Source organism: Sturnira hondurensis, unplaced genomic scaffold (assembly GCF_014824575.4).
Source record: "Sturnira hondurensis isolate 20B ecotype Veracruz unplaced genomic scaffold, ASM1482457v3 Scaffold0006413, whole genome shotgun sequence".
Taxonomy (NCBI): domain Eukaryota; kingdom Metazoa; phylum Chordata; class Mammalia; order Chiroptera; family Phyllostomidae; genus Sturnira; species Sturnira hondurensis.
The window spans coordinates 59,461,039-59,488,985 of NW_028079044.1; the positions used below are offsets into that span (position 1 = coordinate 59,461,039).

Below are 27,947 nucleotides of genomic sequence, written 5' to 3' on the forward strand. Positions count from 1 at the left end.
CTGACTCAAACTTCCCATCTTTGGGGGACCCTTTTGAACGCTGGCACATCAGTTAGCACTGTACACTGGGCTGATTTTCCTTGCTTGAACCCCACTTCTTATTGTGAGTTTCCTGGGGGCAGCTCCCCTCTCTGTTTTTCCAGTGCCTAGCACAGTCACAAAAGGGCAAAGTAGCTACTTTTCAAATAAATGAGCCCATGAATAAACCACCCACCTGCTTTGAACATTGTTTATTCTTTAAAGAAAGGACTTTCATAAAGTGTTAAATTTCATTAGGCTTCATGTAGTTTTTGCAATTAAAATTATGCTTTCCTTAATTAAGGAAATACTCCTGCATATTGTGGGTGAAAGGTTTTTGGGGTTGTTTTGTCTTTTCTTTCTTTCTTTTTTTTTTTAGCAGTCACACATGTTGGACTGGCTGGAAAGCTGGCAGACTGAAGAGAAACACCTCATTTGAAAAAACGAAGTTTCCAGCCCTGGCATGCCTTTTCGGGTCCACAGGCACTTTCGAAGTTCCACGGAATCACCTTGTGAACTGTTTCTAGAGTTCCTTCCAGCCCCAGCCTCACCCTGTTTGTCCCAACTCCCGGGTCTCTCTGAGCACTGGGGTTACCGGCCTTCCACTCCCAAACACAGCCAACACCCAAACAGGGTGTGCAGTGTGAAGAATGAGGGTGTGTGCAGACATTTCAATAAATAGTCTCATCTTGGAGGGTTTACTGATGAAGTTGGGTGGAGAAAAGGATGTCAGGGATATAAGGAAGAGAAACCAAATGAACAAGCCCTGAATTTTAAAATAATTCATGTAGATGCGTATGTGGATTTATACACACTATTATTGTCTAAGTACAGTAGATACGAGGTCAGCCCAGAAGGTAGTCAGCCATGCCATATAAAAAATAAAGACATTCATTAAAGAAGATGTAAGGTACAGGAAACATTGTCCTGTGTACACCTCAGACGCCTTCAAAGTAGGCACCTTGGGACCTCACCCAGTTCTCCCACTCACCATCAGCTGCCCTGTTGTCTTTTCCTGAATCTCATTGATGGTCTGAAACCTCTTCCCTTTCAAAAATGATTTTATTTAATTTTTTAAAGTATATTTTATTATTTATACTATTACAGTTGTCCCATTTTTTCTCCCCTTTATTCCCTTCTGCCCTGTACCCCCTCCCACCAGCATTCCCACCCACCTTTAGTTTATGTCCATGAGTTGTACATATAAGTTCTTTGGCTTCTCCATTTCCTATACTATTAGTTTAGGGAAAAGCAGGGTGCCAAATCTGGCCTACAGTGGGGCTGAGTCACCTGGATGATTTAATGTTTTGCCCCAAAAATGTGCCTGAGACGTGATGCATGAGTGCACGCATTGTTGTGGGGAAGGCGCTGATCCCCAGTTGCCCAGAGCTGCGGCCTTCTGAGTCATCCGAATAGCTTCTGCGGGGGAATGCTCAAGCTTAAGGCAAAATTTAATGCAGATTTGTTGCTCTGCTTGCTCAGTCGTTTTGAATATGATGGCCACACAGTTCACGTGCTCACTCAATGAGGTCTACTCCCACACACAGAACAGTGAAGTTGTCATTGTTCATGTATGCACATTCCACTCTAGTCCCCTTGGCTGCCAGGTTACACTGATGTCACACAAACTGTTCTTGTTACTTTAAGAATGGTTGGACTTTTTCTGGGCAGACCTCATATGTATGCATGTACACATTTTGTCTTTATCATATAAATGTATACTTGAATGTATGTATTTATCTCTCTGCTTTGCATATGTATATGTACACATACATGCACATCTCTGTATAGTGACATACATCTGAAAATGTGCATAAATGAGTAACTATGTATATTTGATGTATATGCTATATACATATCACAAAGTATGCACAACTTTCATAGCTTTTTACACAGAGGTATAGCAAGGCTCATTCATATGTATGCATATATAATTATCTTATGAATAATTGTATACTAATATATATGCATAGTTGTTTATGGGCATGTATTTGTGTGATGTAGCAATCTCCGATTATTCAAATGAATAATATACATAAATGCTTTTCTACACATGCACATATATAGACACATATGAAGACTGTTCAATAATTTTTTTATTTCCAAGAGTGTCTGGTAAACAACTTTGCCTATAGTAGGCACTCATGAATTCCCCTGTGATCACATCTTTTAAAACAAACTGCATTTGCGAAGGTCACGCTGAGTACAGGAACAAAGAAACCTGAAGTCTCAGTGGGACCCCGGAGACCCGGGCCTTTCCTGCTCCTTGGCCATGGCCATTTCCTTCTCTTGGATGCCGTTTCTTCCTCTTTAACATGAGGAGGTTTTATGAAACGGCTCCAGGCCCTTTGTTAGCGGTCACAGGCTCTGCCTTTTCATTTTTGGCAGCCCTCCCCTGGACACCCAGGCTCAGTCTTGCATGGACAATGAGAGAAGAGCTCGGAGGCGCAATTTCCTTCCCAGATTCCTGTCTGAGCTCAGTGATTTCCTGAACAACCCTGCAGAAGAGAGTGATCTGTTCGACCAAAGTTCACGAGCTTTATGAGGAAGAGACGTCTTAAAAGAATCAGCCACAGACGTTCACTAACCTGCTGCTGTTGCCAAACTGCGCTGTGGGAGGGAGGCAGATACGCAGACGGGGGCCGGAGAAAGGGGGTCCCACCGCTGGCTGGTCCCTCGCTTGTTCCTTCCTTTAGAAACACCCGGCTTTTCCCCAGATGTAAGATGATCGTGCTGCCCCATCTGCCCACAGAGACTTATTACAAGATTCAAATGAGATGGCTTATAAACTTTGTAAAATGCAAAGTCAGTTGGTTGAGATAATTTTGGTGACGGACATCTGCTGTTCAGGTTTGTAAGATATGGTAGCAAGGCCAAGGCAAACAGTTTCGACCAGGGACTAGAACAACGATAAATTAATGACTAAATAAATGACTAGAAGTAAGCATGACCACTTACTTTTAACCTTCTGCTGGAGGTTCTATGTATTACAGAAAAACACTGGAGCTCCAGCTGGGTGGTTCATTTCGGTAGAGTGTTGTCCTGATGCACCAAGGTTTCGGGTTTGATCTCTGGGCAGGGCACATACAAGAATCAACCAATGAGTGCATGAGTAAGAGGAACAACACACTGATGTTTCCCTTCTTTCCCTTCCCTTCCCCTCCCCTCTCTTCTCCTCTCTCTCTCCCCCATCAAATTAATAAATAAAAATTAATAAAAGAAAACACTGGGACTCCATTGCTTTCCTAGGTGCATGTATTCCAATAAGACAGGAACATCTAAATACAGGGATAGTCAGAGACTTGAACCGTGGATAAAGACAGTGATTAGAGTCCTGCTTTTCTGTCTCAGGCAGCCAGGTGATTCATCACATGGGCTGAAAGAGGATTTTTGGAAAAAGGATCTAAGAGGATGTTAGGGTCAGAGAGAGGATGTAGAAGTTGAACCGTGGTTCACACAAGAACTGGGAACGACTCCAAAGGAAAAGGAATTCCAAAAGAAAAGAGTTTACGTCTCTCCACCTCCTTAGAATTCCATTCCATTGTGTGAGCCATGCTCGGGAAGAGGACAGAAGAGAGAGGGAAACAGAAAGGCTGTGCTTTCCCAAGTTCTTTGTCAGGCGGCTGGAGCACAACGGAGTGAGAACTCGACCCAGAGTCAGAGAGACTGACTGTGGTTCAGTACTGTGCTCTGACGTTTATTAGCTGTGAGAGAATCACTGAAGAGTCGATACTTCACTTCTCATCTGCAAAATATGGTTAATGATACCCAACATAAGAACTGTAACAAGAAGTAAATGAGATAATCATTGTGAAAATGTCTAGCATAGTGTCAGCCACATATTAAATATTCCTAATGTGTTTATATGGAGATGGCTAAGAAACCCCCGTCTTCCTAAATGTTTTCCAGGAAGATGGTCCTGCTGGGAACTGTTGGACAGGCCCGTTCCTGAATAGCAAGAAACATTTGACCTTCTGTGTCCCCATCACACAGTTGAACAGCCTTGGTGAGCCACTAATCAGAAACAAATGCAGACTGGAAATACATGTTCTAAGCTAACTCCCTCCTTGAGGGAGAGTGGAGGGGTTCTTTCAATCCCTTTCTACCCGCCTTCAACAGGGATCTCCTGGGTGGTGCTGATGGGTTAGGTGAGGCACCGATCTGGACTCAAACAGGCAAAGACGAAAGAGACAGTGGCCCAGCTCTCTGGGAAACCATGGTCTGGTGAGTCAAAACAATACTAAGTGGGTGATTCTATATGTCTGGGTGGGGGCTGTCCTGACTCATCATGTGTTGACACAAAAGAGTCCATTGTTGAGTTTCTTCTCCATCATAGTTACCTTCGCATACCACCACGTACTGCAGTGACTACCTATATATTTAGATGACAGATTGGAAACTCAGAGATCAGATAATGCTTTCAAGCTATTAAATTAGAGAGAAAAAAGCCACTTAAAGTTGAAAATACTTTTTACATGTAAAGGGTGATGGTGAATAATATTTGTGCACAATCTAAAAAATATTAGTAGAATTATTTAATTCACTTAAGTCAATGTTTTATTGGTAAACTTAAAAAGGATAGAAGAAAAGTATATTAAAACTAAAACTAGGGAATAAATGTGAACCTCAATGATAATCATTTAATAACTATTGTGTTGTATGAAGTTTTTTTCTTTTGAAAATATCTAGCCTGATGTGATACTATATTTAAATTGATTCCATATTTGCTACCTCTCTTCATACACCATAAATTCCTCACTTATGACATCTTTATTTTGATTCTTATTTCAGGCACATTTTCTGAAAACCAGATCACATATGTTCTGTTTTCGAAGGGCTTTTATCAGAGAAGCATTTCACTGTCAACTCTACGCACAGAGCCTTTGCAGGCCATGGAGGAGCACTGGGTCACACAGCTGCCCTTTCAAATTTCTGTAGAATTTCACAAAACGTGTCATTTTCTAATACTGCTGAAACAATGTCTAGGTGGGAGGATGTTAACTTTCTTTTTTTAGTAGTCTCGACCCAGAAACTGATTTCTTGCAAGCTTCCTTATTCTAGAAGTTTACTGACTTCATTGCAATAATGCATTGATCTGTTTTCTTTGTTTGCTCCCCCGCCACCCAATAACATGTATATTTGTTTTTACTACAATGGTAGAGTAAAATCCAACAACGTCTTCCAAAAACAAAAGCATGTATTTCCTACTATTTGTTTAGCTCACAGGTTTGTGGGTTCTCTATGGGTCAGCTGACCTCTGCTGGCGCAGGCTCACCTCCTTGCCTTGGGCATGTGGTGGGTCTTCCCTCCGGAGGTCCGGCTAATGAAATCTTGATACCTGGAGTGTGTATTTCTTATAAAAGAATCAAGAAGGTCAAAATAGGCATTGAAAACATGTGATACTTCTTCAGACTTTGGCTTAAAAAGGCACCTGTAGTCCATGGGCCAAAGCAAGTCCTATGGTCAAGTTAATGGGATGGAAAAATACTCTCAGCTACTGGTGTGGGACTGGATGAGGTGGGGTTCAGGTCTTCCTTTATTTCAAAAATATATTTTTATACCTTTAGATTATTTTTAAAAACTTGATCTGTGATCCCTTTCAGGTCTTGGCTAACAAGGTGTTGCATCTCCAGTGGCTCTTTTTCACATCTGCCACTTAACCTTGACTGTTCTTACTCACACAGCTTTTTACTTTTTCCTATGCCATTTTCAAGACCGAATCAAGCACAAAATAAATAATTAATAAACAAGTTAAGAGTTGTAAATATTGATAACTAGAAGGCAAAGTTATCATTATTTTCAGATAGAGTGTCCATTTAGAAAATCAAGAAAATCAACTGGAATTGTTTTATGAAACTTTGGTAACTGCAAGTTTTCTGCTTATAAAATTTTTATAAATGAATAACTCTGATGTATAGGAATACTAATTATGTAGCAAATATGATGAAAAAATTAACATGGTCACAAGATTAAAAATGTGACAGAACCAGTGATTAGCTTAAATACAAATACTTACAGCCTACAGGAACAACACTGTAAAACCCTTCAGACCGATGAAAGCAAGACTTGAACACATTTTACTTGAACAGAAAAATATCAGTATTGTAAAGGTGTTAGCTATTGCTAAACTAATCTTTATATTAACTTGCTGAAAATAGATTTTCAATGGAATAAGATTTTTTTTCTCACTTCCCTTGGAAAAATGATCTTATTGGATTGCTTAACAGAGCTTTGGAAAAGTGAGAATAATGAGGATGGACTTCCCTCACTAAGTATTTAAACCTAATATAATGCCACCGCGACACAAGAGTTGATCAACAACTCAATAAACAAAAGAGAACCCAGAAATCTGCACCTGTCTGTGATGGGTTGAGTGTGCCATGAAGCGGTGCTATGGGTGACTAACCAGGACAACTAACTAGCCTGGGGGAGGGGGTAGCGGGGGGATTAGACCCTTATCTTTGACTCCCTTGTGATATATACACATTAAACTCAAATTTTAATTAGGTTTATCTTAAAAAATCATCCCACAAATACACTAGGAGAAAATATTGGCGAATATTTATAATCAGAGTTTGGAATGTATTTGGAAATGGCACCTCAACCCATGAAAGTATAAAAACAAGTTTGATAGATTTGAGTATATTAAAACATCAAAGCTCTGAGTAACAAAACACCATACTCGAGGTTAAAGAGAAAGAAGTTGCAACATGGACGACATCATGCACAAAAGCTTTGATAAAATGACAAGAAAGAAGGAAATTAAAATGAGTAAAGGATTTTGCTAGAAAATTTATAAAAGAAGAAAATATAAATGGCCACTAAACATATTAATGACATCTAATCTCATTAATATTTTATTATATTTATAATAAATAGTAAAATAGGCTCTGGCTGGTGTAGCTCAGTGGATTGAGCGCGGGCCTGCGAACCAGACGATCGTGGTTCGATTCCCAGTCAGGGCACGTGCCTGGGTTGCAGGCCAGTCTCCAGCAGGGGACTCACGAGAGGCAACCATACATTGATATTTCTCTCCTTCCCTTCCCCTCTAAAGATAAATAAATTAAAAATAAATAAATAAATAAATAGTAAAATAGAAAATATATCATGTACAAATAAATATTATATGTAAACATAATTAATAAGATCAGTAATAATAAAATGAAATTACATGTCAGAAATATTTTAAACTAATAAGAACAGATACTATACTTGATCTTAGCCAAAAGGCCGAGAAGCGATACATGTCAGAAATATTTTAGAAAATCAATCAGAAATTATAGCTTTCAAAATATGCATGTAATGTACCTATACTTCAGTCTTTGATAATACAGTAGAAACTCTTTTAACCTCCACTTACTGGATTAACTGGTGCCCTTGGCGCACTCTGATGGGATGGTACTCTTCTCTTTACCAGCCAAATTAATACTTACCAGTTTAGTTGTGCTTGGTCCCAGACCAAGCAAAGCTGTTTATGCCAGCTCTGCAGAGTCTCTGAAAGGGTGAATGAATTTACAAAACTGTTGACTCATACATGAAAAAGGCAGCTATAAAAGTTTATACTAGAATAAAAAATCACGACACAGAAATCCTGAAGTAGTCTGCAGAAAGATCGCTTCACAAGTCCTCCAAGGCACCTGTACTCTGCGGAGAAATCGAATTGGGGAATGATAGAGAAGGAATCAAGATTGACTTTTTTGGCAAAAAGGAAAATAGAGAATTTTAACTAGTAAGTGAGAAAAAACTTGAGAAGATCTTTGAGCAACATGTAAAGGTTGGGTCACTAAAAATTTAACAGCAAATGTATGAAGAAAGACTTATATGTTGGGAAAAACTTCATAGTGTTTATGTATTTTAAACCAGGCACAATACTTTGGTCCAATTAACCTATTCAAACATTTATAAAGAAGCAGGGTTATTTTTCAATAGAGGAATCTTGACTGAAGAAAATCTTTACATTCAGATGAAGTAGATCTGAATTAGAAATTATTGTTTACCAAAACAATGGCATAAAAAGTAAGCCAGAAAACAGCAAAAAAAAAAAAATTCCGAAGAAATATATTACATTTCCTTAAAAAATGTAGCTGGAACTCACAAATCATCATTTTTTTTTACCAAGTGAAATAATCCTAGCACTTTAAAAAACACAAATCGTTTGTCATCACCAGTTGATTGCTGCTCTGGAAAACCAGCATGGAGGGAGTCCACAGCACTTAAGGAAAGTTTTTCCTTTTTGTTCTGTGGATCTATAAACTGAACTTGCCTGAACCACTTCCTATCTCAATTGTGTTGATCCTGAAACAGAAGACATGAAGGCTTTTTAAAAAAGCTTCATTTTACTAGAGTTTGTGGTTCTAAAATGTTCAGTGAAATGCTACTAGAAAAAATATTTTAGTTATGGTTTGGAAGAAAATAGGAATCATGAATATATTTTTAAAGAATGATTTGAAGCCAGCAGCTTCACTGATATTTATTACGATATACATGAGCATAGAAAAAATTTCCTAGCACACTTGCTGCGACAGCTTCAGAAAACTGTGGAATGAGACTGAGTTTGCTGTAGAAAATCCTGAACTATAAAAAAATTAAAAAATGTAATTTAACTGACCTCAAGCCATATGAATTTTTATAGTCAGTGTCTACTTTAGTTCTGGAAGGCAAGACTTTTTAGGTCCCGTTCACTCTGTTACCCAGATTAGCACTTAGTTGATTGTAGGTACACAATAAATAATTGTTGAATAAATGAGTAAAGATATTGAAATACCTGATTTCTGGGGCCCTTTAGCAGTTTTACTGTACACCGGAATTTCATTGTATACCAGAAAAGCATAGACTTTGGAATAGGAACTCTTGCTCTTCAATCTTTCTGCTATGTGATCTTGGTTAGATTCTTTTATCTGCGGTTCTCAGCTTCCTAATGTATAAAATAAGAATTAGACCACATAGACTTGCTGATCAAATGAACTGAGATAATAAATGTAATGCACCTCACATAGAGAAAGTTCTCAGAAAGTGGAATTGATGTCAATGGGGGGGGTGCTGGTGGAGGTGGTGAAATTAAACTCCCACTGGGTGCCTTTAGTGAACAGGGTGCTCCTCTAGGGTCCACACAACGTTCCCGTGCTCCCACAAGGCCACCCTCTCTGGGAGGAAATGGCTCAGCCCAGAAACAGTTCTTCAGTGGGTCATATTGCAGGAGAGCTGCTTCGGCAAGCTTAACAAAGGGGCTGTTATTCACATCCACAGACAACGCCAGGAAGGTGCTGGGTGGTCTAGAGTACAGGAGACAGATAATGCAATGACTCCATTCATCAAAAAGTTGAGCATGCACACCAGCTGCCCGCCAGCTGGAAAATGAAGCTCCTCTCGTTCTGAGGATAATTCAATTCTTCTGGGGAGACACTGCAGGACCCTTCACCTTGAAGGACCGATGGAATTCCAACAGTATCTTCTAACATTGTGCTGACCCAGCAACCAGACCCAAAGTAGAGTGGAATTAAACAAATCGGCCAAGAAAAAAATTAGTCACCCCTTATACTGGAAAAAAAACACACAAACAAAAAAACTAACGAACATCTCTTTTTCTTTTGTAAATTTGCTCTATTGTTTTGTACCTTATGGATACTTCAGATTCTATAGCTGGTCATACTTCTCTTTTGTCCTTAGCCATGTGGAAGTCATGCCACATTTTAGTCTTCATCGAACCCTAGTACAAGAAATCATGGCATATATTTTTGTAGGGAGTGCTTCTACAGCCTTCACCTTTTTTCACTCCAAACTTTAATGTAGTCCATGACCCATAATTATTAACTTCATCTTTTTATTTTAGATATGTTTTCAAGATAATCTCCTAGCCTCTGCTGGATCATTCATGAGTACACGTCACAAAATGCAATGAGATCATGATTTAAACCCTTAATATGTGGTAAAAACCTATACATGCATATTTTTTAAAATATATTTTATTGATTATGCTATTACAGTTGTCCCATTCTCCCCTTCTTATTCCTCTCTGCCCTGCACACCTCTCCCACCTGCATTCTCATCCTTTTAATTCATGTCCATGGGTTGTACATATAGGTTTTTTGGTTTCTATATTTCCTATACTGTTCTTAATCTCCCCCTATCTATTTTGTACCTACCATTTATGCTCTTTATTCCTGGTATCTTTTCCCCCTCTCTTCCCCTCCCCTTCCCTGCTGATAACCCTCCACGTGATCTCCATTTCTGTGATTATGTTCCTGTTCTAGTTGTTTTCTTAAATTTTGTTTTGGGTTCAGTTGTTGATAGTTTTGAGTTTGTTGTCATTTCACTGTTCAGATTTTTTATCTTCTTTTTCTTAGATAAGTCCCTTTAACATTTCTTATAATAAGGGCTTGGTGATGATGAACTTCTTTAACCTGACCTTATCTGGGAAGCACTTTGTCTACCCTTCCATTCTAAATGAAAGCTTTGGTGAATAGAGTAATTTTGGATGTAGGTCCTTACCTTTCATGACTTGGAATACTTCTTTCCAGCCCCTTCTTGCCTGGAAGGTTTCTTTTGAGAAATCAGCTGATAGCTTTATGGGCACTCCTTTGTAGGTAACTCTCTCCTTTCCCCTTGCTTCTTTTAGGATTCTCTCCTTATCTTCAATCTTGGCTAATGTAATTATGATGTGCCTTGGTGTGTACTTCCTTGGGTCCAACTTCTTTGGGACTCTCTGAGCTTCCTGGACTTCCTGGAAGTCTATTTCCTTAGCCAGATTGGGGAAGTCCTCCTTTATTATTTTTTCAAATAAGTTTTCAATTTCTTGCTCTTCCTCTTCTTCTAGCACCCCTGTGACTCAGATGTTGGAATGTTTAAAGTTTTCCCAGAGGTTCCTAAGACTGCCCTTATTTTTTTGAATTCTTGTTTCTTCATTCTGTTCTGGTTGACTGTTTATTTCTTCCTTCTGGTCCAAACTGTTGATTTGGGTCCCAGTTTCCTTCCCATCACTATTGGTTCCCTGTACATTTTTCTTTATTTTACTTTTCATAGCTTTCACTTCTTCCTCTATTTTATTACCACACTCAACCAATTCTGTGAACATCCTGATCACCAGTATTTTGAACTGTGCATCTGATAGGTTGGCTATCTCTTCGGCGCTCAGTTGTATTTTTTTCTGGAGCTTTGATCTGTTCTTTCATTTGGGCCATTTTTTTTCTGTTGTCTCAGCATACCTGTAATGTTCTAAGGGGCAGAGCCTTAGTTATTCACCAGGGTGGGGCAACCCATGTCACTGTGTTGTATGCCTAAAGTGGGAGAGGGGTCTGAGAGCAAACAGTGCTGCTTGGTCAGCTTTCTGCCAGTTTTCAGTCACTTCCTCCACTACCTACAAGCAAATTGGGCCCTTCTGGTGCTGATTCCCTGGGTGGGTGGTTTTGTATACGTTCTAGGACCCTATCAGTTTCTCTACTGAACTCTCCTGTGAGGCTGGGAGTTTCTCCCACCACCTCAACCCCCACAGATATTTTCAGTCAGAGGTTTTCAGGGTTTATTTCCTCACTGGGACTCTGGTTTGTGAGGTCTGTTTTGCTCCCCAGTTGTTCCTCTTGGCTTATCTGCACACGAATGTGGGACTGCCTGGTCTGCCAGCTGCTCCCTTTTCTACCCCAGTCCTCCAGCCGCCACCTTGTTGGGAGTCCTCTCTGCCCGGCTGCCCAGCTGTGTTCCTCATACTGGTCTGGATGACTGTTTCTTCTTTAACTCCTAGGATGTTGGACTTCCATACAGTTTGATTTTCTGGCAGTTCTGATTGTTTTTCTGTTTAAATTTGTTGTTGTCCTTCTTTTGGTTGTGCAAGGGCACACAGTGTATCTACCTATGCCTCCATCTTGGCTAGAAGTCCCCCTTTTTTTAAAGATTTATTTATTTACTTTTAGAGAGAGGGTAAAAGAGGGAGAAAGAGAGGGAGAGAAACATCAAGGTGTGAGAGATATATTGATCGTTTGCCTCTCACATCCCCCCAACTGGGGACCCAGACCACAGCCCCGGCATGTGCTGCGACTGGGAATCAAACTGGCAACCTTTCAGTTTGCAGGCTGGTGCTCAATCCACTGAGCTACACCAGCCAGGGTAACTTCTTTAAAACTTCAGAAAATGATATAGTTTTTATTATATCTTTTCTGTAACTTAGGTCTAGAGCTACTTACTAAAAACCACAAAGCAGAAATTCAAATCTACTTGATTTTGAAACTGGTGAACAGGATCTTACTGTATACTATCTGTTATTTATCATCTAGCACATTTACTCTGATATTAACATCTTCAATGTTTTCTAAATTCCAATCAATTCTAATCATGTTATAGAAAAATTATCACATTTAATCTTCATAACAACCTTATAAGTGGGTTCCATTCTTATTTACAAATTAAGATTATAGTCCTGAGATAAAGATATTTAGTAACTTACCAAATTCCTATAGTTGGAAATTGATAGATCCAGGATTTGAACCGGGATCTTTTCTTGGATCTCCAAAATTAGAGTCCAAGTCCTGAACCATTGCATCAAACTTCCTCCATTTCTGCCTAAATGCATTTGTCTTTTACTGATAGGCAAGGGCCAGCATCTCCGTGCATGGTCATGTTCCAGGTAAAAGGCAGCTGGTGTTCCTGAGGGCTTATGAGCCAGCCAAGGTTAGTCTGTTGATTTGAAAAGAAAGCTTTAACTTCTTCTACAAGAGTGTGTGCCAACTCATACACTGAAAAACACAAAACAGTTCAGGAATTGGGTGTTGCAGTCCCCAGGGTAAAATTAAAAACTACAATAGAACATGAAGAAGCAATGTCATGGAGATAATGGAGGCTTTTTGGCGTTACTCCCCTGCAAGGAGGAAATTACTCATAAGAGAGAAAGGAAGAAGTGAAAAACGCTTTCCACTCTCGGAAAGCCCTGGAGCCTGAACATGCTCTCAGGGGTGGGCAGCTGAAGAAGATCCTTGGTTGGAATGGCAGAAGGAGGGTCTGGATAGCAACCTTCAGGTTATGTGTGTTAGGCTTACATTCAATTATTCTTCCAGGAGTGTGCTCCTTCCTGCTCATCATATTTTTGCTTTATTCATTAATGTAGACAGAAAAAATCCCCACACTCCCACATGAAATAGCCATTTTAGTTGGGAGAAATTCAATCTGCAGGAAACGAATCATCTGTTTTTGTTATATTGTCCATAAAAATTTTTGATTTATCTGACCACATTTTTGCCATGGTGCAAGCAGCTGTACATATAAACTCATGGTAGGTCATTAAAGTTTTATTATTTCAGATCCCTTCCTGTAGGACATCTTCTCTAGCCACCAATGCACAGGAACGATGGTGTCCTGAGTGCCGTCTGGCCTATCTTTGTACGTCTGTTTCTATCTCGGAGGGCTTGTCTCTGCCTAGTGAGAGTGCCTGGCCTTAGCATCATTTCCATTCTTTTATTTGATCCATGACACTTCCCCAAACCCTGGTGCTGACCACAGGAAACTAGTCACTGAACCCCACTGTACCCCATTCTAACAGCAAGTGTGCAATCATACCCAGTGGTGCTTGCCATCTTTCAAAGCAGAGGAGTCCCACGGAGCCTGAAAAAGGTTCTCGCCAAGCTGGGAAGAACTGTGAGGGGAACATGTGGTTCTTCCCTTGGAAAACCTTTTAAATGGTTGAAACTGAGATTGAGGTCATGGAATAAAGAAAACAGGGTTTGCTTGCAAAATGGGGCAGTTGGCCAGGCCGTCCTGCAAGAGAACTGGGTTGATTCTGCGAGACCGAAGGCCCAGGGTGAGGCAGATCAATGTGTTAAACATTTTGAAGCAATGATCAGGCTACAGATGATGGGGCAGGCAGAAGTTGGGGGGAGGAGAAGAGCCAGAGAATATTCGAGAGCAACCCAGTGGAGCTCAGTTGCCTGAGCAATTAGAAAAGGAGGGTTTCTACCACATATTTCTAGTGTCAGCTAGAATGTTATGTGCCAACCAGCCCATATTATAACAACATTGATCTATCCCTTCAACAAACTGTGCTAGTGCTTTGGACACAGGGCCCCCTTCTTGCGCTCACCTTAGTATGTTTCTACAGGACAGTTCATATGAAGACGTTCAGTCGCTGATCTGTCTCACCCTACCTACCTGCTACAGATCAGTCAAGTGTCAGTGGAAAGGCCAAGGTAGCCATGGAAACACCTAGGATCAATAGTCAGAATAAAGCATTTGTTCAGAATGGAGGAAGCAGGGTGGAGCAAGATGTGGGTTTGCACAGAACTCTCCCAGCCCACTGTGGAGAGCTGTGTCAGGAGCTTGATGACGACCCACAGTCCCTTTCTTTGAGCAGGCGTAAGAGTCACCTGAGAGTCCTCTAATAAAGCAGATTCTATCCGATAGGTCTGGGGTGAGATCTGAGATTCTTCAGCACTGTCAAGGGACGTCATTCATGCTGGCCCAGGGGCCATGCTTTGAAGAGCTTGCTCATTTCCACGTCAGTCCATTGCACCAAGTGAATATCTGTTTAGCTTAACTGAATTGTAACAGGACAGCAACCTTGGTGACCTGTCTCATTAGGCATGCAGTTGCAAATGTGTAAATAGGGCTTGGAGAACAGGTTGGAAACAGGCTGAACAGATAAATGAGGCTCAATCTACAGCTCCGTAAGGACAGCCCGCACCACCAACAACCATCTAGCTCCCGTTGAAGGGATGTGCTTGGGTTCTTTCTGCATTTTTAGTGATCCTGTGAGTAGGTAGTCAGGCTGACTACTGCCTCGTACATGTCTGTGGCTTAGATTTTATTACCCGTTTGGTATAACTGAGGAAGAAGGCATAAAGCTCAGATCTTTTAGAAAAAGTACTTTTTAGTAGTAGGACAAGGATGCATTCCATCTCTGCCCTGTCTGTTTAAACCAGCAGACTTGTCCTATGCTATTAGGTTGGTGGTCAATAAAAACTGGACCTAAGAAATCCCTTGGGGTCTTCTCAGCCCTGTGTACTCCAATTCCTGCCATAGAAGAGGACAGTCACGAAACCCTGCCTAAGGGCCAGGAAGAAATTTCTATGAGAAGCAACGCTCACATGAGCCTCTGAAAAGTAAGTAGGAATTAGCTCTGAGATGTGAAGAGTAGAAGGAGTAGTCACAGCTGAGAGAACAGCAGATACAGGGCCTGGCACAAATAACACCCCCCTTTTTATTACAAAATCTTTTAATACAAAACTGTAAGCATGTGATTCTGCAAGACGACAATATCACACTCAATCCCACCATATGACATTTTAGGCAAAATGTTCAAATTAAAACTATAAATGACTACATCTATGTTATTAGCCTACCAACCACACCCAAGCAAGCGTTACTTCTGCCAGACCCTTTACATAAGGGAACTCAGTGTGGCCTGATTATGTGTAGGGAGGAGGGCAGGGGGTGACGCTGAGTGGACAGAGTGTGGTTGTGATGAAACATGAGCATTCCTAAGAAAGCACGAAGATCCCTCTGGAATGTATGCATTTTCCAGGTCGCCCCTGGACTTGGAGAACCAATGGTGTCTCTCATCTGAGAGATTGCTGTGAGCCCCTTTGCTGCTTTTTGCTCTTTTTTTAAATTTAAATGTATTTATTTTAATTGTTGTTCAAGTATAGTTTTCGGTCTTGACAGCCTCCCTGGCTGACCACATGGAGAGGCTATGAGTCTCCCTCCACTGGTTCCCCACGTGGTGGCCTTCACAAGGAACAGAAAACAGAGACCATGACAAACTGGCATTTCTGTCCCCAGAAAATGGGACTTGAAGATGGGAGATTTTCAGGCTCCAGAATACCTAGTGCTTTTCTAACTGCAGCTGACATTAGACTCTGAGCAGATGTGCGAGCTGGTTTCATATATATATATATATATATATATATATATATATATATATATATAATATACGATATATATACTACATGCATTCCTTACCACATAGTCCAGAGATGTATGTTTAGTGTTGTTATTTACTTTATGTCTCTGTTTCTTTTCCCCTTAAGATGCCCTGAACACAATTTGAAATACCCGTGTTTTGCTGTATTATGGGTGCCCACATTTTTGGCTCAAACTTTCAGGAAAAAAATCTTTCATTTTAATTTTTTAATTCATTTTTCCTTATTTATATTTAGATACTTGTTTTTAGTATTATAAAGACATTTTAGCACTTATTTTTGAACATGTAGATAGTATTATTGCTATATACAGTTACATTTCTAATGCATAAGCATACATAAGAGAATTAGAAATATTTATATAGACATGGAATTAATACTATATATGTATAATGTGCACCTTTATTTCCCCCTCAAAAATGTGGGCAAAAAATGTGTATTAAAGACAGCAAAATATGGTAGTCACAACATAAATAATAACCTCAAAGTAGAGACGGTAACATAAGTAACAAGAATTCCAATGCAAAAGAGACTTCCGGCCAAGATGGGGGCATAGGTGGAAACACTGTGTCTCCTTGCACAACCAAGTTTAAAGACAACAAAGTTTTAGTAACAAAAATGCAACCAAAACAGAGAAAATTGAACTATACGGAAGTCCCACAACAACGAACCTTTCAGACAGACGGGTAAGAGGAGCGGAACGAGTGACTGGCAGAGCTGGGTCGGGGTTGGGTTGTGCAGGAAAACTTGGCCAGACTGACCCAGGTGGCAGTGGGCAGATCCCAGGTGCTGGGTTGCGACAGGCAGACCCAGTGAGGGCGCAAAGAGGCAGGTTGACCGTGGTCACACATTCGCACGCAGATAAACCAGGTGAAGGAGCAAGCAGTGAGACAGACTGGGTAGCCCCAGTGGCAGGAAGCAGCAGAGGGGACCGCTATTGCTCCTCTTTGACCCCACCCCCACATACAGCATCACAACCCAGCCACTGAGTTGCCCCGTCCTGGTGAATACCTAAGGCTCCGCCCCTCATACATAACAGGTGCGAACAGACCAAACCATTATGGCTCAAGAACAACTCAAAGCCCCAAAGCCAATAACTCTAAGCGACCAAGAAATAGCCAACCTATCAGATGCACAGTTCAAAATACTGGTGACCAGGATACTCACAGAACTGGTTGATTTTAGTCACAAATTAAAGGAACAAATGAAGGCTAAACTAACTGAAATGAAGAGGAATGCACAGGAAACCAATAGTGATGGATAGGAAACTGGGACTCAAATCAGGGAGTAGACCAGAAGGACGAAAAAAACGACCAAACAGAAAAGTACGAAGAAACAAGAATTCAAAAAAATGAGGAGAGGCTTAGGAACCTTCAGGACATGTTTAAACATTCCAACGTTCGAATAATAGGGGTGCCAGAAGGGGAAGAGGAAGAGCAACAAGTGGAAAACTTATTTGAACAAATAATAAAAGAGAACTTCCCCAGTCTGGCAAAGAAAATAGACTTCCAGGAAACCCAGGAAGCTCAGAGTCCCAAAGAAGTTGGTTCCAAGAAGGAACACACCAAGGCACATCATAATTACATTACCCAAGATTAAAATGAAGGAGAGAATCCTAGAAGCAGCAAGAGATAAGAGGACAGTCGCCTACAAAGGAGTGCCCATCAGACTGTCAGCTGATTTCTCAAAAGAGACCTTCCAGGCAAGAAGGGGCTGGAAAGAAGTATTCCAAGTCATGAAATCCAAAGACGTACATCCAAAATTGCTCTATCCAGCAAAGCTTTCATTTAGAATGGAAGGGCAAATAAAGTGCTTCTTGGATAAGATCAAATTCAAGGAGTTCATCATCACCAAGCCCTTATTATATGAAATGTTAAAGGGACTTACCTAAGAAAAAGAAGATAAAAAAATATGAACAGTGAAAGGACAGCAAACTCACAGTTATTAACAACCACACCTAAAACATAAGCAAACTAAGAGGACAGCTAGATCAGGAGCAGAAACATAGAAATGAAGATCACATGGAAGATTAGCAACAGGGGAGTGGGAGGAGGAGAAGGGGGAGAAGGTACAGAAAATAAGTAGCATAGATGGCAGGTAGAAAATAGATAGGGGGAGGGCAAGAATAGTAGGGGAAATATAGAATCTAAAGAACTTGAGACACATGGTCATAAACTAAAGGGGGGGATGGGGGGAGGGGGGTGTGTGGGTGGAGGGGAATGAAGGGGGGAAATAGGACAACTGTAATGGCATAATCAATAAAACATATATTTAAAAAAAAGAATTTCAAAGCAAGAAAATCATGGTGTCTATTTTATTTATTTGTATTCAACTGAAATAAGACCATCTCTTGTTATTTACATTAACCCTTTCATATCAGCCATGGAGCATCTATGAGAGCAGTGTGATAAATTTTGCGTGTACATTTGAAAAAAACGTTATATATAACATCTGTTTTCATTCATGGGCATGGTGCATTATTTCATCATGATGTATTCTTTGTGGTATTGTTTTAGAAATCTATTACCCACAGATCACCAGAAGAACTCTCATCCTGTCATCTTTGGGGTAATGGACACTCTCCATATGTGTGAATCTGTCAGGCAGTGCCCCCTGGGATGACAGTTACAAACTTACAAATTAAAGAAATCATTCTTACCTTTTTAAATCAGTGACTGCTCCGCTGCAGGAATACAGGACGGGTCATTAGACTGTAACACATCTCATCCAAGAGTCTATCAGCGGAGAGCAATTTCATCTTCCTTGCTTTTATTAAGAAGGGATTTTGAAAATTAAGAAATTCCAAGATGTACTTGATCTTTGGAAAAATATCAGGTATAGTGATAAAAGAGTCCTGCACTAAATTCATGCTGAAACTCACATTGTAAATAAAGGTGCCAAAATTAATCTAGCGTTTCATTATTTTGTGTTGTGCTTCTCGAAATGTCCATACCTGATAGCCCGACTGAGGTCTAACCAGAGTTCTTGTTGGTCTATTCAAGCACATTCTTCAGAAATATATTGAAATAGACTTGGTTTTATTTATCAGATAGTTTCTCAAGAAACAGGAAAATCGTATCTAACAGCACATGACTCCACTGTCTCTTACCACCCCCCAAAAAAGATTTATTAAACTTAAAAAAATAGGAATGCCAAATAGCAGATTTAAAAAAATTCTACAAAGTCTCTATTTTGTCCAGAAACCATGACATTTTAAATAAATATAATAGCACATAACAAATGATAAATTATTAAAATTTAGTACTAATAAAAATCTCAATAATACAAAATATGCCTGAAGAAAATTATCTTGAAATGGAAAGGTTACTATTTTATTAAAGAAAAACAACCTCTTATTTTATTGTTCATTCTATTTTTAGGCACATTTAATTTCCAAGGAAGAATCTTGAATAAATGGACTAAACAGAAACAATGTTCCTGGAACACTGACAATTGTAGTCTTTTTATATTGAACCCCAAACCCACATTTCCAGTTTCTTTCTTTGCTATGTGCTTTATCTGATTTCTCCTTCCCTCTGAAGTCTCAGGGGGCATGGAGCTGCTCTCAACCTGTCCCTAACCTGTTTATTTTAGCAGTGAGCCCTGTGGCCCGAGGGTCTCAAAAACAGATGCTGAAACCTCAGGTATTCTTGATGAGTGATGACTTCTCTCTGGGCATTTTTCATTACCTAGAGGTCTGCGGGTGGGGTAGGAGTAAGAATAACTTCCTTTAAAACTTTTCATTGTGCCTGTCACAAAATACATCCTTCACAGATGCTCACTCAACAGATTTGTGCAAGAGAGAGTGGAGGGCTGTGACGTGACCCCACAGAACTGAGCATTTCTCAGGTGGCCCTCTTCAGGGGGGCTGCCTTGTATCTCGAGTTCTTTCCTATTGCTTATGGCCAAAATAACCTTCACACATAATGGTCTGACCTGCGTATGAAAGAAAGAGGTGGTGCGGGAGAGAGAGAGAGAGGAAGGAAGGAAGGAAGGAAGGAAGGAAGGAAGGCAGGCAGGAAGGAAGGAAGATGAGGCATGCCAGGTCTTTTTTTATTTCAAGAAAACATGAAAATAGATTCCCAATCATTATGGGTCTGGTTGCTATTATGAAGAGTTGGATAAGTTTCTCTCTGTTTACCCAGAAGAATGAATGGAGACATGACTGAGTCTGCAAATGGCAGGCAGCATGGTGCCGTAGCAAAGCTGGGGGCGAGAGGTGAATCTGGTCTCCTGCATAGCCGTCCTGCTGCCTAGGCAGAGGTGGGAGCTGCAGTGAGCTCTCATCTTGCTCAGCTGCAGTTTCCTCTCATCTAAAGTAGGGAACTTGGATCAGCTGGTTCCTAAAGCCCAGTCCAGCTGCTAAAAGCTCTAATCCAGCAGCTGAGGCTCGGGGAGGTTGACCGTCTGGCCCAAACACACAGAGCTGGGTGGAAATTGCCTGACGACGTGTGCTTAGGTACAATATTATCTTAACAGTAAAGTTCTTTTAGAGAACCTTGGATAGCAAAGAGCACGCATGCCCTCCCAAGCTCTCCCAGTGTGGAGCGAGGCTGATGAGCCCCACGCTTCCCAGGCTGTTGGAGCAGTAAATCTCCCTAAAGACTGTGCTTGGCATCTTCTGCATTTGGGGAGGGGGTGGCTATTTCTCCCAAGTCATCATACAGAACATTTAATATTCACAGATTCTTTATGGTTCCTACACTGGCTCATGTATTTTTTTTTTTTTAGATCCAGTGTCTGCTATAGCAATAGGGCAGTGAATGAATGTTGGCTTACTGTGTAAAAATAAAGAGTGATGAAAAACATGTTCAAAGAGTAACAGTAAATCCCGACATCATACTTTTCAACAGCTCCATTTTATTTATTTTACTTCAAGTATTCTATTCTTCCTATTCTAATTTTTTGAGCCACAGAATGATTTCCTAGGAACACCTGCCCCATCTACGCCTGTTGCCCCTATCACTCAGATCCCAGACTGAGGTTCCCAGTCGCTGGCTCGCGCCCTCTCCACTGCAGCACCGGAAATGAAGTCAGACTGCAGAGGAGGAACTAGCCGTGTTCCGGTGCTGGAACAATATCTGCATGTCCTGGAAAAAGGAAAGGCAAAGCCCGCTTCACAATCTCAGCTCCACCCCTACGCGGTGACACCACGGGAAAATGACTTAACCTGTCTAAGACAGCACTTTGGGGGATGTGAACACTCACTCAGGATTGTTCTAGGGATTAGAATCCCTGTACACGGGGCCCAGGAGCTCAAACAGACCATGTTTATAATATGTGGAGACAGGACTCAGAAGGGTTGTATACATATATTCTACATGTCTATATTCAATGTCTATCTGATGAATTTCAAAACACGACACAGCAATTGAGTTGAATAAATCAAAAAGAGCAATGCACCATGGAGAATTTCTTCCTCTGCTCTGGGGTAGCCCTGAGTGAGGAAGTAAATTGTCTAGTCCAGGCTGTGCGTGGCTGGGTGAGGCACTGCGCCTTTGGAGCTTGGTGGGCTCCCCAGGGCGCGGAAGAGTGTGTGGCGCGCAAGGCAAAGTTACTGGAGGAGAGTCGGGGTTTCTTCTCTGTTGGGTCTGGGAGGGCAGAAGGGACCCTGGGGGTGTGTGTGTGTCACAGATCGGGGCACACAGAGCTCTCTGGAAGTATCAGTGAGAACATGAGGACCAGCAGGATTAATCCCAATCCACATGGCCCCACACAAATGGGCAAGCTGGGAAAAGGTCCCTTGTTTAGGATACACGAGGCAGACAAAAGGAATCAATCCATCGGCACGTCCAAATGGCCATCTGCAGGGGCCTGGTACCCGCTGGTGAACAAACTTACGGAGCCTTAAACAGAAGTAGAATCAGAACCACTAGCAAACTGAAGACTAATGTTTTTTTTTGTTTTAGGGGTTGGTTTTTTAAATTTTTTTATTTTTGCTACTGTTCTCATTATTTAGGGCAGATGAGTCTTATACTTCAAACCTTCCCTGGAACTACATGGAATTACACGTTCACACTCTATTTTTCCATTGCATGGAAAAACAACAACAGAAAGTAAGTAAAATAAACCTTACTTGTTTTGGTTTGTACAGGAGTGGATAAAAGTAGGTTTACAGTTGTTCGTATGGAAAAAAATAGAGTTGCTCACTCGCAACTGTAAACCTACTTTTGCCCACCCTACATGTTAAGAAAGGATGCACATTCAGCCCTTACCAAATGCCTCCCCATTCCACAGCCACTGAGAAATCATGGCTCAACCACTTATCCCCTGTGCGGACTTGGGGCAATAAGTCAGCAGCTCTGAGTTCCCCCTTCCTCTATAAAAAACAAAGTAGGAATGATAATGTGAGAGTCTTGTAGTTAGCATGCTGCGGCTCCTCCCTGCTCCATCAATGGTCCTGCTGGCTGTTTCTCTCCTTGAGGGTAGGGATTTATGTGTCCTTGAAGATTCAATGCACAGAGGTACACACGCTTTCCATGGATTTTTGTCCTTTAAAGGTTAGGGAGGCCATTTAGATGATGTATTATGAAACCAACTCCCAAGACTGCCTTTCCATCATCTCCCCAAGTGGAACTTGCCTTTGACTCAGGACACTGGGACTCTGTCTGTGCTTAAGGGAAAACAAGAGCAATGAATGTTGTGATATCCTTGGGAAAATGTCACTGACACAGGCCAGCCTTTCTATTTTATAGCCCTGCTCATCTGAAAACATTGAAAAATGTTAAAAATAAGGACACGGTGTCCATAGTCAAGTCAAGCCCATTCATCTTTGAGAAGTCCTTTGGATATTAATAGTCGACTTGGAGGCATAGCCTGCTTCAGGGACTTTCCCATGGAGTCCTTTGGGCATTTAAGGCTGCTCCACTTCCCTCACTGCCCTTTCAACGAGGCAGAAACCCTTCGGACAGTACTAACCTTTGGGGGAGGTGAGGACTGAGTGACCCCAACTGCATGCACGGCAGACGCAGAGTCAACATGGTGGGAAACACTCTTCACATTTGAGCTCTGAAGAGCTGGATGAGGTGTGCTGCCTTGCACTTCTCTAAGTGTTGTCTATGCAAAGTAGGAACAAGAGATAATTCGCAAAGTTGCTGTGAGGATTAGGGATACTGACTTAAATTACCCAGAATAGTGCTCGTGGCGCTATTTTGAATCTTCTGTGCATACTGTTACTGTTGTTACTACTATCATAAATTCTCTTCCTGGGTGCAGAACTCTTTCATTAAATGTGCCCCATCTGAATTTTGTCTTGGTCTCACACCTGGATTGTTGAGTACTGTTTGCTCCTAAACTCCCAGTCCCCATGCCTCAAGGTCAATTCTTTGTCTTAGATTTTTATGTTTTACCTGCCACAGATCTCATTAGAAAATGCCTTACTCAGGGCGCAGCCCAAATGGCTCCCTCAAGGTTGACGCTCTTTCCTTAGTGTGTTAGAATCATCTAGGTGTCTGTCTTCTCCAGCGAGCTCCTAGAGGACAGGAAGCAGGTCTGATTTGGGTCTTATTCTCCAGACCTAATACATGTGAGCCATGTTTGATGTTCTCCATTCTGTTTGCTGAATTCTTGGGGACACCATGTTTGTGCTGGTTGTCGTCACTTCCTCCGTGGTTGTGGAGCTTTCCTGTCCCTGCTCCTGCCCCTCTCCCCCCAGCTCATCCCAGGGCAGGACGGAGTTCCAGGAGGCAGCCTCACTCACTCACCGCCCCCCCACCTCTGCCGCCAACTTCCCTGCTGCCTATTGTCTCACAACGTGGGTTTCTTTCCAGCCGTCAGTTCATCAGTTCGCAATTCAGGCAGGTATTGCTTACAGGAACACAATGAAACTTGACCTGAAAAAGCCTGTAGTAATTACTACAGTCATAATAATTTATATATTAAAGAACTTGGAAGGAAGAAATTAAGGAAGGAGGGTAAACGGGACTGCCAGGAGGCAAACAAGAAAGAAGAAACTAAGACAGGACATTCTTTCAAGAATCTACTTTGTGATGAGCCCTGGACCAGACATTTGCACAAAAACCCTGAGGGATATTATTTTTTAAATTTCTGTTTTAATATTGAGAAGACTATGACTCAGAGAAGATAAATAAGTCCCCAAATCATATGTTACAGAGTAAGAGGTAGTTTAGCCATGGGAAGATGTTAAAATATTTCCAGAGTACCATAAAGTATAAGAGAAAACTAATAAAAAACAACAATAACAATCAACCAGACCAACAAACCTTGTAGTGTTAAGCCCACAACCGTTTCAGCCTGTAAATTTTAGCTCCAGGAAAAGCCTCTGTTAAATTGTTTAAGGGATGACATTACAGGTTAGTTAGAGAACTGGTTGTAAGACCAGGTAAGAGTGATCAGGAAAGGCCGTTCCCAGGCAAGCCTCTGATTTGAGACAATTCCCTGAGGCTCAATTCTCTTTCATTCTTCTCATGTCTTAAGAATTCTCTGCCTCCAGGAGAGGCATGCTCCCTGAGGAAGTCATCAAGAGCTCTCTCTCCCTTTTCCTCTGCATGTATGGGCACAGGGTTTACATTTTTAAATGACAGCTGAAATCCATAGCAACGCACATTTTTCACATTTGGAGTAGAAAATAAAAACGTTGCTGCTTCAGCAGTGCACAAAATGTTATGAAGTGAGTGTAAATCAAGAGTCCCTGCTATCCTTTAATTACAAAACTTGCCAAGCTTCCAGTGTTTTATGCATGTTGGTCATTATTTTTGAAGCAACACTGAATCTCTGACTGTAAACAGAATACAAAATTCGGTGGCTTCCTTGCTTCTAAATGTGCTCAGGGCAGAGTGATAATTAATGATCAATAGTTACTTTGAAAGAGTGAGCCCACAAATCAAGCGTCCTTGCTTCCTCGTGGAGTTAGCTTTGTTTGGACAATCTCACTAGTTCTTCTCAGACAATAACTCAGTGTAACCATATAAATTCAAAATATATTAGCCAGGAAAACACAGTAACTTCAACTTATTTTTGTCTTTCAACCTTCTGTTCTCTGAAAGGTTACAGATTCTCAGATCAACATAGAATATGACAAAGGCAAGGTCTGTGTGCATATTGGTCTATAAAAATTGGAATTTTGGACACTGGTATTTTAATACCTGGCTCTCTTAATATATATCCAATTTTGCTGATATAGTGTATCTGTAGTATATAATTTACAAATAAGACAATATTAAATACTTTTTACTAAAAATTTCGTATAAGCAATTGCTTTTGTTGATTTTCACCAAACTCTTATATCCGTAGACAAAATATGTTTTCAATTGATGGACATGTATATTTCCAACATAAATGTTAGTTGATATTTTAATTTATCTTGACAAGTAGGATCAAAGTGAAACAACAAGGAACTATGCCTGAACTTTACTCATTTGTCAATGATGGAGCAACTGTGCTAAATTGGATAATTGTTTTCAAATGCTGAAAGAATATTTACTCATAGTACAATGTTTATTCACCATGTTTTAGCTATACGCATGATACTCATTTAAGTTTAATCTGCATTAGGATTTTCTCCATAATTTTCTTAAGCCTAGGTAATCAACAATAATTCAAGACCTGTATTAGAATATTTGCCAAATTGGTGTAAACAGGCACTCCATAGCTAACTTTAATCCACAAATGTGGCATTAACAAATGTTAAGCTAGGAGGAGATTCTCACTAGCACACCATTACATAGCATTTCCAATGTACAGTTATGGTAGATGTAAACATCTTCAAGAACACAGATAGTGATAACATATAGTAAGTTAATTAGAAAATGATGAGTTCTGAGTATGCACTACCTTTGTTTTTGATATAATTTAGCTTCATGTTTATATAATTTAATATTTGATAACTATATATAACAACCAACTCATAAAATTACTGAACATTTAACAATTGGCTCTTGCAAGATTGTGTTTTACCTCCCAAGGGCCCCACATCCTAATGCCCTCACACTGGAGATTAGCATTTCAACATATGAATTTTCTGCGGGGGGCGCAGACGTTCAGTCCATAGCAATCACATTATTAACAGACTAAAAAAGTCTTTATCTTAATTGATATAGAAGAAACATTTCACAAAATTCAACACCCATTCCTGCTAAAAACTCTCAGCAAAACTAGGAATAGAAACAAACTTTTTCAATCTGATAGAGGGCAACATCAAAAAGATATAGCCAGCATCATAGTTAATGGTGAAAGATTGCATGCTTTCTTCCTAAGATTGAGAACAAGGAGGGGAAAGAAAAGGATATTTTCTCCCATCAGCTCTATGGAAGAATAAAAAAAAGGAAACAAATACAAAACATAGCATCCAAATTAGAAAGAAGGAAGTAAAATTGTTTTTATGTGTTGATATGATCTATAAAGAAAATCCAGTGAATTCTACATTTAAAAAACTATTAACACTAGTAAGTGAGTTTTAAAATGTTATGGGATATAAGGTAAATATACATGATATATTGTATTGTATATATTAGCTAAAGTTAGAAGATTGAAATAAAAAATCAAATCCATTTATTACAGCGTCAAATAATATAAAATACATAGGGCAAAATCTGTCAAAAGATGCGATGAGCTATGTATGGAAAACAGAACATCACAGAAAACAATGACGAGTTAGATAAATGACAACATATTCTGTGTTCTTGAAATACATCACCGAATACTCCTGAGATGCAAATGTTCTCTCTTTTGCTCTTCAGAGTCAGTGAGATTCCAATCAAAGTTCCAGCATGCCTTGTGTTAGAAATTGACAAGGAGATTCAAAAACTCATTTGGAAATGCAAAGTATCTAGACTGGCCAAACAAGTTTGAAAAAAAAGTTGGAGGATTCATACTCATTCCAAGAATTATTATAAGCTACAGTAATTAAGATAAGGTGATATTGATGTTGACAGATGTAAAGATTCAATTAACATAATGGAGTTCAGAAAGAGAGCCAGGGGTGGAGAGTTAATCAACTTTTGACAAAGGTGAGCAGCAATTCAATGGAGAGAGGAGAGCCTACCTAACCAAGGGTGCGGGAACAATCCTATATTCATACACAGGAAATGAACTTTGGATCTATCTCTTACACCACGTGCAAAAACAGCTCAAAATGAACCCCAGACACAAATGTAAAATCTAAAACTGTAACACTTTCAGACATACACATAGGATAAAATCTTTACAACTGTAGGTTTGGCAAAGATTTCTCAAATACACATCATAAGCATGATGCATGAAACAACAAAAGTTTTGTTCATCTGGACTTCATCAAAATTAAGAGCTTGTATTCTTTGAAACATACTGTTAAAATGATAAACTGTGGGCTGGAAGAAAATAATTGCAAGTCATATATTTGCTAACCAACATATCTAGAATATGTATCTATGTATGTATGTATATGTAGTATCTAGATTATATATGTGTATATCAAAACTCAATAACAAGACCGCGTCCCATCTTGAAACATGGTCAGAGAGTTGGGTCATACATAGATGGTCAACAAATATAGATGCCAAAAATGCTCAAATCTCCAGTTATTAGGAAAATGCATATTAAAATCACAGTGAGATACCGCTCTACACTTATCAAAATGTCAAAATTAAAATGGCTGACTATACCAAGTGCTGGCGAGATGTGGAATAATTACAACTTCCTCATTGCTGGTGATAATATAAAATGGTACAGCCAATTTGGAAATCCTTTTGACCATTTCTAAAATGAATGTTCACTTACATATGACCCAGCCATTTTGCTCCTAGGGTATTGCATGTGTCTATGCAATAACTTATAGATGAAAGTTCAAAACAACTCAATGCCCAGCCAATGGATTAATGAATTATGGTATATTCATACAACATCATCCCACTTAGCGATGATAGGAAATGAACTGTAAGTAAAAACAAAAACATGGATGAGTTGCAAAATAATTGGGAGAGTGAAAAAAAATCAGCAGACATGCTCCATGATCCCAAATTTATTATGTTCTGGAAAACGCAAACTAATCTATCGTGACGTAAAACAAATCCGTAGTTAGCTGGTAATGGGTGTGAT

The 27,947-nt window shown here is 40.2% G+C and overlaps 1 long non-coding RNA gene and 1 pseudogene across 1 annotated transcript; both read right to left on the reverse strand.

The window, feature by feature from the left end:
- Nucleotides 1-7,159: 7,159 nt before the first annotated feature.
- LOC118989045 (uncharacterized) lies at nucleotides 7,160-7,260 on the reverse strand (annotated as a pseudogene).
- A 5,254-nt stretch (nucleotides 7,261-12,514) lies between these two features.
- Nucleotides 12,515-18,675, reverse strand: LOC118988953 (uncharacterized). The gene is made up of 2 exons (XR_005066891.1): nucleotides 18,574-18,675; nucleotides 12,515-12,681 (listed from the first exon to the last, which is right to left on the reverse strand). It is a non-coding gene; the product is annotated as an uncharacterized LOC118988953 (long non-coding RNA).
- Nucleotides 18,676-27,947: the final 9,272 nt, after the last annotated feature.